Source organism: Falco biarmicus, unplaced genomic scaffold, assembly GCF_023638135.1.
Source record: "Falco biarmicus isolate bFalBia1 unplaced genomic scaffold, bFalBia1.pri scaffold_36, whole genome shotgun sequence".
Taxonomy (NCBI): Eukaryota; Metazoa; Chordata; class Aves; order Falconiformes; family Falconidae; genus Falco; species Falco biarmicus.
In genome coordinates, this window is record NW_026611914.1 from 35,868 (window position 1) to 51,977 (window position 16,110).

General features: G+C 50.5%; 1 pseudogene; it reads right to left on the reverse strand.

The window, feature by feature from the left end:
* LOC130143526 (hydrocephalus-inducing protein homolog) overlaps positions 1-16,110 on the reverse strand; it is a 68,780-nt pseudogene that overhangs the window by 25,105 nt on the left and 27,565 nt on the right.

Genomic DNA, 16,110 nt, shown 5'->3' on the forward strand with positions numbered 1-16,110 from the left:
ATGTAACCCAGTGCATTTCCATATCCAGAAAAAAACAACAAAAAAAGAATTTTAGGTGAATGAGCCCCCCCACCACGTGCTTCCTTCCAGCACTCACGAGCCATGGCTTTATTTGCATGAATAACTAAGAAAGTTCATTTTGAGCTTAAACAAAACAAATTTCAAACCACTTCTTAACTGCTGGCTTTGCAAGTTGCACAGTGCTGATGAGTTCTGTAAATCACCTGGTCCAGAAGCGTTCGGCTAAGCGATTTATGGAGGCAACTGCAAAAAAACACATGGAGGCCAGCCACTTCCCCGTGGGGCTCGAGATCCAACTGCAATTTCACAGTGCTGCACTAGGGCAAAGCTTCTAAATATTCCCTGCAAGGGGCACACGCTGTCTGCAAATCGTCCTCCAAAGGGATCTGTGACTGGCATGCAAATGCACGAGGAAGGCAGTCACACTGCTCAGAGTCGTCAAGAAGCAAAATTAATGACTCCCTAGTTAAAGATCACGGGTTTCTTCTTTAAACTCTTTTTGCACCCTGGGACAGTCTCCACCCTGACGATACAGCGGCTCAGCTCTGTTTTGTGAGGGATGGGGGGTAGGTGACCTCCTTGAGGTCCTCTCCCAAGGGGCCCATGGAAGAGTTCAGATCTCCTGAGGGACCACGAGGGTTTTTTCAGAGCAGGCTCCTCTTTCTAAACACCGATCGCTTGCCCAGCTCTGTTTCCTGTAACTCCCAGGTTGCATGTAAGTAATTTTCCTATTTCTCTGCCACAACAACAACAAAAGCTCTCCAGGCACAACCCCTGGAGATCCCTGCAGCAAAGTGATGGACAGCCCCACCACCACAGCAAAAATCCCAGGGCCAGGAGCACAGCGCTGAGCCAGGATTCCCTTGGGAGCAACTTTTTAAATCAATCCTTTCCTTCCACAGCTCTAACAACTGCAGCTGGCGGCCAGGAAGGTGGTTTGTTAACACGAGCCCTGGTTAATTACTGTAGGTGGCATTTGCCAAGTAAACCCTGCGCAATTACCGTATCAATAAAAAGCTGTTTCATGGCCTTTGTATCTGTCAGCTTGGAGCAGTAAGGAATGGCTCGAAGCAGCTGGGTTAGTGATCTCAGCACCCTCCAGAACGGGAGCCTGGCTGCTGGGGACCACGGGCCTCGCACCTCCTTCCTCTTAGATGGGGAAAACCAGAGCGTTCCCTGGATGGAAATCTGACAGGGACCTCCCACTCTTGAAAACCACCTCAAGCAGCACCACACAGACGGAGAGGAAGGACAAGGTAACCTGAACCACGGAGCTTGCTGCAAGCATTCCCTGCCCCGTGCCAGCACAGCAAGGCCATCACCTCTGTAAGGGCAAAGGCGGCATAACTCGGTGGGTCAGTGATAACCGCTCCCAGAAAAAGACCTGACAGCACTTCTGTCAGCCGGGAGGAGCATAAAGCTTGTCTAGCAGGCTGCTCGCACTCTGACTTCTGGGGAGGGTGCTCACCCTGCTGAGGGCAGCGAGCCCTGTAACACGCGACCCAGATGAAGCAGAGACTTGAGCCACGAGGTGACGATTCCCACGCAGGGACAGCAGCACACGTGTGGCACGTTCACAGACACCCTGCGCTCAGCAGGGCTCAGCCACCTACGGTCTGGCAGCGCCTGGAGAGCGGGAGGTGACCCAGGGGCAGGGAGCACGATTCACTCAGCTCCTACCGCCTCAGGAGCCCGATGGTGCATCCACGTAATTAAAGGCTCATCCTGGAGGTCTACAGGGGCTTAGTGCTCGTCCACCAAAGCTCTTCTGCTGTGTACCTCTCTGCCTTTACAAACACCTTGCAGCACAACGAATGCATGGTATGAAAGCTCGCTGCTTTGGCTGCTCTGGGATCAGCGGTCGGAGCCAGGCGCGCTAAGCCCTGGCTCTGCACAGACCAGCTGGGAGCCACAGGGACAGCAGGAAGGTGCTGGCACTGCCCTGCTGACCACCGGCTCTTCCTAGGAATTCCATGGGAACCAACTGGGCTGGAAGAGTATTTGTGCCTCGCCTTTGCTGTGGGTAGCAGGAGGAGGAGAAAGGAGCTGTACCTGAGATGTCGCAGCAGACTGTTGATACACTCTGGCTTCTCGGGGTTTGAAGATCACGTAAATTTCAACTGAAGAATTTGGCCAGACATCTCCCTCCTAAGACAGGAGACAACAAACCATTTATCTTCAAACGTTACATTTCTTGTTTTCAACCACAGCCCTGTAAGCCTTTATTTAGAGCATCAATGATGAGCAAGGAGCAAACAACACTTACAAAATGTGTAAGACATTGGAAGGAGCTGTGAAAAAAATTAAGTCCCTTACCTTTACTAGCACCCGGTAAAGGCTTGCCTTTTTTTTTTTTTTTTTTTTTTTTTTTTTTAATTAGGGCTATAATAAAGGACTGGCTGGCTTCAGCATATCAAGGATCTCTTCAGAAGTGCCAGATGACCTAAAGAAAAGATACGGTTTCCCTCCAAACCTTCCCTTATATCCCTGTGTCACTACAGCCATGTGAACACGTTTTCTCAGATCAGAAGAGATTTAGCAAGTCAAATGGATTTTTCCATTCTTAGTTACAAAGATAGAAAGAAAGAAAACCATGCCTGCCTTCATCATTGCAGAATAGATCTGTAAACCAGCTCACAAACAAAGGCAAGGTCCCGTCAGAGCTGGCTACCCCGGCCAGGGCTCACTGTCCAAGCCTCCCTCTGCTTGCAGGCAACAACTGGCAGAAGAGGAATATCAGGGCTTTGCAATCTGCTCCAGCTGCCTGCAGGTCTCCACAGGGGGTATGAGACATCGCCCATGACACAAAGCCCTAGTTGTCCTGTCCTCCTCCCGTTCTGCATCACCACTGCTGTCGGAAGCGGAACCGGAGCTGGGTCAGTGCCCACGTGGCATTTCTCTGACACTAGAATGTGATCCTGGCTCAAAATAACCCAAACCGAACACCAAAATGGTGAACTTCCGCTGCACAAAAAAAATCCAGCTTCAGCAAGAACCTGGGAGAACCCTGCAAGCGTAAATCTTCAAACAGCGAGGGAGGGGCGATGGGTCCCAGCAGGTGTTATTCCCAGCGGCCGAGGCCCCAGCGGGATGATTTGCCCAACACCACCGAGACCACGGTGATTGCTGCAGTGTTGCTGGCATCTCTCTGTACGCTGTATAACTCACCAGATGTCCTGCCATGCTCCAGGAAGCCAGTCAGTGGTGCAATAAGATCCTGGTAAGGGACATATCTCCCTGCATCCAGGGTGCTGCTGGATCCCAAGGCACAGTCAGATGAGACTGCTCTAAGGCATCAGAGGAAACAAGCCTACGGACGAGCAACACAACCCATCCATTCATATGCACCCGCACAGCTCTCTGCAACAATCCTAACGCCGCATTATTGATGGAGCCTTGCACTCATATCCTCCCTCCCAAGAAAACCTGCACCAGCAGTTAATAGACTCAAACCTCTTGAGCTTCTGGCATGAAATCACCATTCTCCAGGATTCAACGTATTTGGACAGAAACTTCAGGCAGTACGTCCACAATCAGCTTCCCTGTATTGTCAGTGAAGCTGCACGCCAGACTGTTTGACTCAAAGGGAGAGGGCAAGAAGAAATCATCAGTTACACATTATTCTACTATTCTGTGGCTAAAAAAAAATTGTGAAGGACATGACCGTTTTTGGAAACCTTTGTCATTTCTCCCTTCATTACTGCTGTATGTCAGACCATAAAACTGGAAAATATTGTGACCTATTTCTCCTGGGAAATGAAAATAGGCTGTTGGAAAGGTTCCTCACATTCCTGCTACCCCACGGGGAAGAAAGAATTGCTGGTTAAAAGGATACACTTCACTACTCACCCTTGCGGGCTACTGCTACACAGGCGTACCAGCCCTAGGACACGGCAGGAGCCAGCGGTCTGCCGCGGCTAGCATATTCTCCGTAAGATGGCAGTTGAGTCAGATCATGGAAAACTACCGTGGATGCTTGCCAGGACAGAAATGCAACTATGCAGTGCTGTGAACGCGATATTGCAACACTGCTGGCTTAATGTCAGCCTCAGGCAGGCTGCAGCTGGCAGGTGGCATAAAATACAGACGGTGGATGTATGATGATCCAGCACAAAAACTCCTGCTGTTGTGCCCTGGCTTTGCTACAGCATATGCCAACGTGATACCCGAGGGGACGGCACACCATGACTCACCGCTACAGAAGTGACCTCAATAAGGAGACCAACCATAAATAGATGCAGATCCTACTTCCCCTCCCTCAGCCCCTAAATAATGTGAATCTCCTCGACCTCCACCAGCCTGAAAAGGAAAAAGCTGGTCTTGGAAAGTGGGGCACCACCAACTGTCGGCCTGCTTTGTTTGGTGGAGGGAGAAGGTGATCCATGGAAAGGAAATCACTGCTCAAAGCACACCAAAACCCCCAAAGGCAGAGCTGGCAACACAAGTACTGAAGTGACTCCCCAAAGTGCATCCTGTTAGTTCAGGGCACTCAGGGAAAAGGCAACGCCAAAGCCAGTATCTGCCCCTTCCCACAAATAACCGAACCCACAGCGAGCGGAGGGATGGACCATAGCTCCCACTGGAGATGGCGCCTTCTGCCAAAACCCAAAGTGCTCTGCAGTCCCCTCTCATTTGGATGGGGACCAGCTGGGCACCTCAGCTGAGGTGGAGGTTTGCAGGAACAAATATCGCTGTTATCTCCTGGCCCAACCTCTGCACCAACAGCAGTAGCACTTGCGTAACCTGCACATCTTGAAGACCACCTCCATCGGCTCAGAGCTGACACGTGGCACTGAGGAGTCGCTACCAGGCAATGACAAGACAGTGATGACTTGTCAAGGTAAGAGCAATGATTACAAATCCTTTTCCTCCCTTTCCTCTGGTTTCCATTTCCAAGGAGTCAGCTCCCACGTGTCTGTACTGTGACTTACAGCTAAGCTGTGGTGGGGAAGGTGCAGCAAAAAGCAAGGACTTTGTCCTTTGAGAGCCACCTGGGCTTCTACCACAGATGCCTCTGCTGACATACCATGCGTCTTTGCAAAAATAAATCAACTTTGAGACGCACTCAGGAAGTCAGAGTTACAGAACAGCTTGTTTCCCACAGGCTTGGACGGCTGCTCAAAACGTTCATGGTCACAGGCTGACTGCAAAACCGCTCCTCCTCTTTTCTCTTATTATTTTCATCAGCAAGTTAACCTTATACAGGCCGAAATAGCCTGCTGCAGCTTCCACTGAGAGCAACCCCTGGCAGCTAACGGCCCGCTTACACAGCAAAGCTGCTGCACAAACCCTGCAAAGCCACCCTGCCCAGAGAGCCTTTCCAAGGCTATCGTCCCTCCAGCGGCCTCCTAACCTCCAGCCACTTGTTCCAAGGGTTTGATTCTTTCTATAGGGTGCTCCCAGGCACCACAGGTGATAGGTGGGAAGAGCAGCCGCCGCTTTTGGCCAGAAGGTCTGAGGCAGCAAGGTCCCAGCTCTGGTGGGGCCCCTCCAGCAGATTTACACGGCGCTGCAAGAAGGGTCTCTGTCCACGCTACAAGTTACGGGACTCTCACCGGGGAGAAGGTTGTGGAAGTCAGCAGCAGTGGATTTTTAGATTTTACATTTGATAGGAAAAAAGACTAACATTTGATGTGAAGACACCCGTACGCCAGGGGGGAAGACAGACATCAGCAAAACTATGAATGTGAAACCCATTGTTCCATAAATCATGGAATTAATGGAAATCTAAAGACTGATAATGCTGAACCAGCCAGGAGGGGAACGACTCCTGTAGTATCCCACTTACACCCAGTCCTAAGCAAACTGTAACATCAACACAGCCATTCAGGAAAGGTTTCCACTCAAGGCGTGAGGCCAGGCTACACTCTGGGTCCGTACAGCGCTACACGGAGCACCAGGACTCAGGGGGCAGCCAGGCTGCTGGACCTCACCCTAATGCACTTCAGGAGCCCAAGAGCAGGTTAAGCTCGTTATGGAGACCTAGCCCAGTTGTAATGAAGCAGGAGCCCTGGGACATGCTCCAAAACCAGCTGGCACAGCTCAGGCGATCGGCTCCCGCTCTCTGCAATACCCCTGCTGCTCTGACACAGGCTCTTGGTCCCATCATGCTGCTCTCAGCTGCAGTGGTGTGAAACTGCAGCTGTGCTCACATGGGGGGCTCTCAGCCTCATTCGGGCTACAGGAGTAACCGAGAAGAGAACAAGATCCCCTTCCTTAAAAAAAAAAATAGTTTCACCTACTATAAAAGAAAGAAGAGGCTTGGATTATTCTAGCGTTTGCAACAGGATGAGAAGGGATTTTGCATTGCTCAGGCAGCAGGCATTCTTCATCTCAGACCATGCAAATACTCGGAGTCAGGGCTCTGTTTCATTGAAGGACATGAGGTTTTGATTGCGCAAACACAAAAGCCAAAAGTTTTCTCCAAGTCTGCAGTGAAACTCAAAAAGTTCGTTTAAAGCTGCCAGCCTTGCGTGCAGGCTCACAGACGATGCTGGGAGGGAGAGTCACACATGGTATAAATCCAGATTATATGAAGGGATTGGTCTTTCCGTGATTAAACGGGCTGAACTTGGCCTCCTTTCCACAGAGGACCTTTTCATTCTTCAACAGGTGAACTAATGCCCATGGTTAATCCCCATACGCTACGTGTAAGGCCTGCCCTTATATATAATAATCAGTACCCCTGAACACTGTAAGGACACTTATGAAGTGCCCTTAATTTATAGCCCTTGCAGCAGAGCTCAGCTTTAGGCAGGCTCTCGCCGCCTGCCAGGAGCTCACTGTTTAGAAACGCTTTTTGCAACAACCTCTCCCAGCCTCACTAGAAACCTCATGTCTTCCCTCTCGGCACATCAAGACGCTGATGCGGGTATCTGCCAAGTGACCTCATTCAGGGAGGAGGAGGAGGAGGAAGAGAGGTTCTCAGCTATCACTTACCACCGGCTCAACGGCAAAAATATCACTGGAGAAAAGCATAGAGTCTTCTCGCACCTTTGCCCTCTGGTTCTGGAAGGCACGGGAGAGAAGGGCAAGGCGTTCTTGGAGCGTGGGGTCCATTGCACACTGCTTGAGAAAAGAATCCCTCTCATTCTCCTCCTGCTTCTGCAGCCTGCGACAGCGCCTGCAGCCATGGGGAGACACAAACCAAGCAGATCATTTAATAAACAACATATCTGCAGAGACTGTCGCGTAAGCGCAGGAGCAGCAACGCACTGGGGGAGGAACAGCAGGAGCAGCTCAGCAAGGGGCTGACCCCAAGCCACGGGGTCCCAAGCAGATCAGGTTATCACTTGTTCGCTGGCATGGCAGGTAGTTTTACGCCACACTCACGAGCTAAGAGGAGGTTTTTGAAAGCTAGCAGCCCTCAGGAGAGCCTCCTGGCTCAAAGCTACTGCCACGACTAATGGACAACCCACCAACACCCTCAGATGGCTTTTCCTCCTGTAGAGGTGCTCGGGGAGATGGATGAAGATGAAGGAGCACACACTGCAGTGCTTCGCTGGCAAGGGGAGAGCAGCTGGGATTCAGCTGCAGGTTACCAGCATCACTCTTTTTTACCTTCCCTTTTGGACTGGCAGGGATAAGCAAACTAGATCTGCTCCACTGCCTACACTGCCATCCAGCAGAGGATCCCAGAGCATTTGAAAAGCCAACTCACGGACTTTCAGGCATTGCATCACTTCAGTGAAATTAATGGGTTTATATGCATGAAGACAGAGGCCCCGAGAGGTGAAGGGACTTTGCCTAGCATCACCCAATAACGAAGGCAGGACCAGCATCTCTGAATGCAAACCCTTACATCCAGCCTTGAACCACTTCAACATTCTTCTCTTTTTGGCCTTCTCCACAGAGCTTTGACACAGGTCACCTCTCCCTTAGTTGGTAGTTGTAGCAGCAATCATTCTAGTGTTTAAAGCTCGCAACCGAGAGGTGAGAAGGGAGCACTGCTGCAGAGCACTTGCTTCCCAGCTGGCACGTGGATGTGCCCCCTTCACGCTCCAGTCCCCTGGCCACCAAGGACCAGCAGGTGACTACTCGAGGGGGATGAGGGGAAGGCTCCATACACAGCACATCAGGGCAACGTGGTATAAACAGGACCGCAATCACCACCCAGCTAAATTCCAATACATTTAGAAAGGAAACACAGCCATGGACATTACTAGCAGCACGCAGACAGAGCCTCGGGCAAATGCTGTCACCAGTGCCAAAAATACTTTCTTTGGCTTGCTCCCTGTGGAGTGTCATGAGAAATGTTTTTCCACGGCTGACCTACAGCGCTGTGCATGAGGGGGGCTTCCAGGCACAGAGATGAGCAACCCTCAACTAAGCCTTCATCAACAGACAATAATTCCATTGTTGAATCCCAGAAAGTCCTGCAGGAGGGAGACAGAGCAAACCCCTGGGTAGACCTTGTGATGATCCAGGTCTTTTGGGGTGACAGCCAAGCGCAGGGTGCTGAACTGCCTCCTCCCATTGTAAAAGTCCTCTCTGCTCTGACATCTCAAAAGCTTCTGCTACAACAGGACAGTGGCCTCGGAGCTATGACCACCCCTAAGACTGCAAGTAAGGAAGAACAAAGCACTCTGCTCAGAGTATAGAACACGAGCTGGCATAAGATCAAGTGCCACTGGAAAAAAAATGGGTTGAAGTTAACGGTGGGGAAACCTGGTTGCTTCTGAGGGGAGAGAGGATCACTCAGGGTCCCATCTGAGATAGGCAGGTGGGAAGAGATGCTAAAAGAATGGCGCAGGGACGTACTAAGAGAAGGTCATGAGACTTTTTCTGTTAACACACTGATCTTGCACAGAAGTCACACACTGCGCAATTAAAAACAGAGAAGAGTGGAAAACCAGTTTTGGCCTTCAAGGCATTTCTGACCTAATTACACTGAACTTTATTTGCTCAGAAGCCCTTAAAAAGTGCTCCAGTTGAAGGCAGTTTCCTGACCAGCTCTGGGTTCAGACTAACTCCTATACACCTACAGCCATTCAACTCTGAGAAGTCACACAAGGACTCCCTAAATCACCCCAGCTTCTAAGTGTCATTCCCAGTGCATCCCCTTGGGCTAGAAGTGTTTCCCTGCTGCCCCAAACGGAATTTCAAAGCTTCAGAGACACCCTGTGGAGAGCCTGCCCCACCTCTCAGCACCACGAAGACACAGGTGCTGATGCCCAAAGGCACTTCCAAGTCCTGTGCTGCCCTGCCTTCCCCGCAGAACCCTCCACCTCCGAACTCTCCCCAGCCCCAGAGAAGGGGCAGGGATACCTCGTTGTGCTGGAAGCCGGGACAGCACAAGGCAATTCAGCATCCTACAGCCGGATGGCCTCAACGTTCGGGGCCAGCAAAGCACCCTGCCCTGCGCACTACTGGACAAGAAGGCTGAAGAAGGTTGCCATCTTATCAAAGCTGGAGGGGAAGAAACTGCAGTGAATATCACAACAGGTACGCTGCCTGCAGCTGTTAGGTGCTACCGCTCAACGCAGTCCCAGGTAAGGAGTGCCGACACTTTCCTCAGCCTCACAGACCCTCTGCGAGCCCGGGGACCTGGCCTCACGGACTTAGGGCTCCCACAGATGGCAATTTGCTCTCCGAGGAAATGCGACCTTTCCTCCCCAAAACATGAGCTGGAACATGGATGGAACCGGAATGGGAAGCACTGAGCTCCATTACCCTGAAGCCCAGGGACACACACCCTGATGTCATGGATGGTTTACTTGTCCTACGCCATTCAAAAAAGCACCAACATCCCTCTGAGGCCATACGTTAGTTTTACCCTTGGGCAGCATGTCTTACTGAAATGAATCTTCCCAACGAACCTCAGGTTCTCCTGATCCTCCTCTTCTTGACTAACAAAAGCCTTCCACTGGAGTGGGCTATGACTTTACTCCGATTGTGGATGACCACGAATCTGTGGTTTGACAGCGTGATGTAGGTCTTCCCAGCTGTCAAGGAGTTCCTGTCTAGCCTGGTGTTGACATCTTCAGCGGCTCCATGAAGGCTTGTGTGAATATCTTCACCTGGAACAAAGCAAAAGCGAGACTTTGCTCATCGCGCTTGCTGATGGGAGTACAAGGAACAGAGGAAGCCACAGGGAACAGAAGTGTCACAGCCTTTAGCTGTATTAGCAGTTCCACAGATCAATACCTTTATCACAGCCTGACAGCTGCATGTGTACTGCATGAGGATGTCCTGGACACCACCTTAAGCACCTTATTTCTGGGTGGGCTTGTAGACATTTATCCCCAAGGCAACACTATCTACAGGGAGACGTTTTCAGTGTGCCCAGGTGGCCTTTGGGTCGCCATCCCACCCGGGTCACTGGGAATTCTGCATACAAGTCATTCAGGTGACTGAGGAGGCCCCACCTCGGTCACGGCTCGCCCAGAGTCTCCTGCAAGCACGCCACCAGGGTTGTGTCTCTCCTGATCCCTTGTTGCCAACAAGCGAAGGTGCCTGGGGCATGCAGGCAGAAGAGGGAGGCAAGCAAAGTGACAGCCCACGGCAGGATGGGACGCAGATGAGAACTTCACTGTGTTGGAGCAGCAGCACCCTCACTTGCTGTGTGTCTGTGCAGACAGGTCGGAACGAGACTGGTGGGGCACGGCCCACGCCAACCTGCCCATCACAGCCCTGCAAGCCCATTTCTTCTGCCTGGAGCCTGTCGGTGCCTGTGCCTGAGCGTGCAAGTCTACACCGAGTATTCCCAAGCTGTCCCACAACCCGAGCGAGCACACCTTTGCTTTCCACCTCAGACCGAAGAGGAGAGAGCCCCTGGCTGCACACAGCAGCCGATTAACGCCTGGAGTCTTGCTGGAGCACCTGCCAGCCCTTCACCCTCCAGAAGAGACCCCCACCAAAGCGCCCCTCACTGCCAGAGCTTCCAAACCTTCATTCTTCCCAACCAAGCAACTCCTGGGAGTCAACCATCTCAAACTTGAGCACCGAGCCTACTCTGCCTGTTGCAGGTGAGGGTTTCCAGGTGAGAAGCAAACCCCAAACACGAGACATTCTCCGTCGAAATGGCACTTCTGTGGAGCGTGTTTAAAGCCTCAGAGCCAGCCCCAGCTGAGAAGGGCAGCGACCCGGCCATCCCTGGAGAGCATCCCCCTGCCGAGGCAGAGCCTTCTCCTCGCTGCATGGGTTACACCAAGGCAGCCAGGGGATGGACCTGCCTTTCCAAGGCGGCCACGCAACAGCACGGGGGAGAGCTGGTGGTGTCCTACACGGACTCCTTAAACCCTAAGGCAGACACAATGTGGCGACTCACAGCCGTGCCAGGAGAAAGAGAGCCCCTCTCTTGGAGGGAGGTTGGGAATGAATCACCCTTCAAACAGATCTCTGCAGCCATTCCCTCACCTCCACACATGGAGAGTTCGGCTTTCGTGCCTGTATAACCTCAACTCCTCTGCTCTTAAGGGAGCCCAGGAGGAGTGGGAGGGATTCGTGGCCAGAGATGAGTTATGTTGCGAGAGAAACAGCGATGTCTCCAATGACTGGACAGCCTGCTTTCTGGAACGGACAACTTAACGTAGAAAAATAACTGAGGTTCAGAAGCGTTACAGAGGCAGGTGTGCTTTATAAGCACTGCCTTCCCCCTCCGCTGAATCCTCGGCGTACGTTGGCAAGCAGAGGAAGCAGGACCCAAGAAATGGGAGACATGCACAGTGCTTTGAGCATGTACAACTCCGGTTCATGGAAACATGACATGAAAAATGCTCTACGAGACAACAAACTACTGCAAAATGAACTCCACGAAAACTATCATGATCTCCCTGTCTAAACCCATGGCCAGGTGGGTCTTGAAATCATGGGTATAGTTCTGTTCTTAAAAACCAACCTGAAGCCTTTGAAATTTAATCGTTCTTTCTGCCCTTCTCCGAAGTACAGAGCAGCTTCTATACGAAGACTGAACAGGTTTCCTCAACCTAGAAACCACACAGGAGATAGGTAGGTTTGTAGAAGTATGAATGGCCTGGGAAAAAGTGAATGAGGAAAAAGTTGTCACAATTTGTTGTAAAACAGGAACCCGAGGGCCTGAAATGGTATTAGTTAAAATGAGAGAAAAGTAGTTCTAGTACTTTTCCAAGGAATATTCCTTCCTTTGGAACACACTGCCACAGGTGCCTACAAACGCTCATCGCTATAAATCCACAAAGCAACTGGACAAAGGCTTGGAAGGTAAAACCATCAGAAGCGATTAAACAAAGACGTGAATAAAGCCTCCAGCACAGAAAAATGCTGCCTCCAAGGCCCACGAGGGAGAAAGCATATGCACTGCCTGCTTCTACACGCTTTGCTAAGCATCCCCTACCGCTGCTCTCCTGGAGAGCACTTACACTCCCGGCTGCAGGCACCGAGGACGCTTCTGAAGGCTGGAGGGCTTTGCCGGAGCACCTTCTACCACAGAGAGAAGGATCTGGCATCGTGCTGACTGTGTAAACCCACAAACCTCCCGGTACAGACGAGAGCGTGCGGATGCCAGCGAGCCAGGGGGGAGCAGCAGGTCTTTCTGCCAGGCAGATAAACTGACACAGCAGAGCTGTCAGGGTTGGCCCAGGGCAGCTGCAGGCTTCATGGCCTGGGTGCCAAATTGGATGTGACATTTATTTAAGACTCTTGATGGTTTAATATATAAGTCTGGAGGAAAAGAAAAAAACAACAACAAAACAATCTCTGTACTGTACCAGCAATGTAGCCCTAGGTATTTCACTTGATGGGGTAATGTCCGTGGGCCTGTGCTTTGGGACGCTTTGCTGCCATGGAAGCACATTTACTGAATCCAGACGTACCTGCCCTATCGTTACTTACACAACACGATGATCTTATTACAGGCTGTCAGCTCTCTCATTCTTACATGCTTTTGACGTATTTCCCAGAGACAGCAGGACACAGCTCACTCTGCAACCTGAACAAAGCAACACCTGAACTTGAAATTAAAAGAGAGGCTTCTTATACAGCAGTAGAGCAGGTGCTTTGGGCTGTGCACTCCTGAGCGATGCTCTCTGAGACAGCGGGAACACCACCGTGTTTTATTCCAGCATCCATCTGCATGGCTATGGCCACCGGTATCTTAGCACATCATGGTAACTTCTAACTATCTGAAAGTAAGAAACCCAGCACTGGGTCATCCTCTGGGGGGCCTGTTGTGCAGGAGGAGAGGGAATTTACAGAAGAGCTAAAATATCTTTCTGAATATTAAGCAAACCCTTGAACAAGATTTCAAAACAAATTTCAGGTTTTATGAAGAATGCGTTCCCAGCATTCAACAGCCAGTACCTTCCTCCATCGATTACTGCTCTAAATATTAGGAAGCTGGTAGCCAGATGGATTAGACTGAAGAGAAACAAAACAGCACTCTGCTGCCTTTCGTCCTCACCGTAATATTCTCCTTCTATCCCTGTAACTCCCTCCTCGCTGAATTTGGATTTTAAACCTTTTTAGGAGTGCATGACAGTCAGGTTCAGAATATTTGGGTAACAGGGAAAGCAAGTTTAAGTTAATTTGCCCAGTTTGTCAGAAAACTATGCCTGGCTCTCACCTCTTCTAAAAGAGACAGGTCCTGCTGCTTTTTCACTGAAAATACAAGCAAGCAACAAAAGCCGAGCTCTTCACTCAGAAGAGTGTCATTGTACCTCCACATCAATCCCCTGAGCAGTTCTTTTGCTCCTGCTGCTATCACGATACCCAACTGCCTCACCATCGCCAGCATATTCTGGGTTTTCAAACAGCATGCAAAGGTCTGCTGGTACCACTTCACCACCGGAGAAGGGAGTCACTTCACCAGGCTAACGATCTCTGGAAAGCGAGAGGAGTCCCCTGCGGCGGGATCCAGCCCTCCCCACCATATGCTTTTGGCTGCACCTCCCACAGAGCTACCTCGGTCAGAGCCAGGAGCGCTGCTCTGAGCTGTTTTGCTGTCAGGAAGCTAATGGCATCACCTACAAAGTGTGCTGGGTCTCTGACAAAGGCCACCTGTCAGTCCCCACGCTCGTATTTCCAGCACTAGAGCAAAACACAGGGCAGTGACAGTCATTTTTAAGTGCTTCTCTGAGGCAGTGCTCATGAGCTACCTTCAGACATCATTAAAACCATCGTGCTAGTTACTCCAGCCCTAGGAGCAGCTTGTTTATAAACCTCACCATTAAATAACTGCTGCCAACACAGGGGTTTCTACAGGACCATTGCCCAGGCTACAACAAAGCTCAGGGCACCCTAATCATCACTGCTGCCACAGCTGATGCTGTCAACAGCTAAAGCCCCCAGCAAAGCCCCCTCTGAGCCCATGCAGCCCATCGCAAGGAAAGGATCTGCTACCCCAGAGCACTGCAAGCCACCGTGAGACAACAGATGGGCAGGAAAAGGGAGATGGAGAGCAATGACCAGCCACAGCGTCTACGGGACAGGTCGCAGGCTCTTCAGACGGCTCTCCTGCACTTAGGAGTCACCTTGCTTTCCACCAGGCTCCTTGCTGTGCATCCTCCTGTAATGGAGCACCCAAAGTATTCCCCATTACCTCCTCCGCACCGTGCTTAGGAAGGGCTGTTGGCTTTCTTACAGGATGAAATACTCCAGCGCAGGAATATCTGGGAGCCAGCACAGAGCCTTTGTGCTGCCCAGTGTGAAGGAGCCTCGCAGAACGGACTGAAAGGACAATGAAACTGTTGGATAACACAAGACAGCGCTGCCGCATATCCAGGATGCCGTGGGCTATTTTTAATCATTATTGGTACTACAGCCATGATGCGCTGGGGTTGCTGATCACTGAAACACTGCTTTTGGCCCACGGGGAAAGACAGGGCAGGAACCTTCCTTCTGATTGCCTGGCAAAGACATGCTTAATACGCCACTTCATAAATCAATCACCCCTCAAGCTACTCTTCTGCTTCTCAGCAAACGCTGATTGATCCACCAGGAAAGGAGACTAATGAATGGTCAGTTCTGCCCCGAAACGCATCCAGGGTTCATGGCACCTAAGAACATACTAGTGATTTCCACTGATGATAGAAGAGACAAGCTGCAGTCCAGGATGCCCTGCAAAGAGATGAAAACTACATTCTCCCAGAAATCCTTCACAGGCTAAGAACGGGATAGGCGGCGTCACATGGAAGTCTGCCTCTGGGGATGAACAAAAGAGCCAAAAGGAGACTTTTAACTCCAAATAACCCTCCGAGCACCCACCCCCAAGCCGTGCTCATGCAGTCAACGCCACGGGTTGCTTTAGCAGCATTTTTGTCAGAAGGGGTGTTACATAGTTTGGGAGATATAAAGCCATGACTACCAAAAAAAAAGATCAAGCAAATGAAGCACAAACTTAATTCCTCTTCTTCTACCCTCAAAGCGACAGACCATCAGCTTTGAAACAGAAGGCCCTAGAGAGGGGCGAAGGCCATACTCTGTTTGCAAGAAATTTAACAACCTTATCTAAAACAGTATATATAAAGAAAAATCATTGTTACAAGCAGTTGTGGAAAAGGGGAACAAAGACAGGAAACAGTTGTTAACTGTTAGCTGATCTGACATAAAGGAACACTTTGGAGACCAATTATACTCACCCATCAATCTAATTGATTTGAACCATAAAAGCCTATATAACCAATTATTTGTATAACGTATTAGTTACCAGTCCTCAGTCCGTTGCAGCACTGCTACGATTAAGATGCAAAGTCAACATATAATTGCACAAACTCCTATTTACACCTTTTTTTGCCTACAGTATATGCCACCCTGCACTCGCTTTGAAGCAGACGTACAAGAACATAAAAGTCCAACAGAAACTAGCCAATCCTGCTGGGAATTCTCACAAGTGAAGGAAGAAAAGCACAACATGCACCCACGACCTGAGGCAAGCAGAAAGGAAAATCCCTTTGCAAAGTTCTTAAATGCCTGGCAGTCCAAGGAAAAGCTAGAGCAGCCTCTTGTAATAACCACGGTGTCAGAGCCTGGCTTACACCTCAGGATAACACGGGAAACAAGATCTTTAAAAACTCACCAAACAAAACAAGTTTGTCTGCATCTGCTAGCACTAAACACAAACGGAAATAATTACATCCGTTCACGCACTACAGTAAAGCTTTGGAGCCAAGAGAG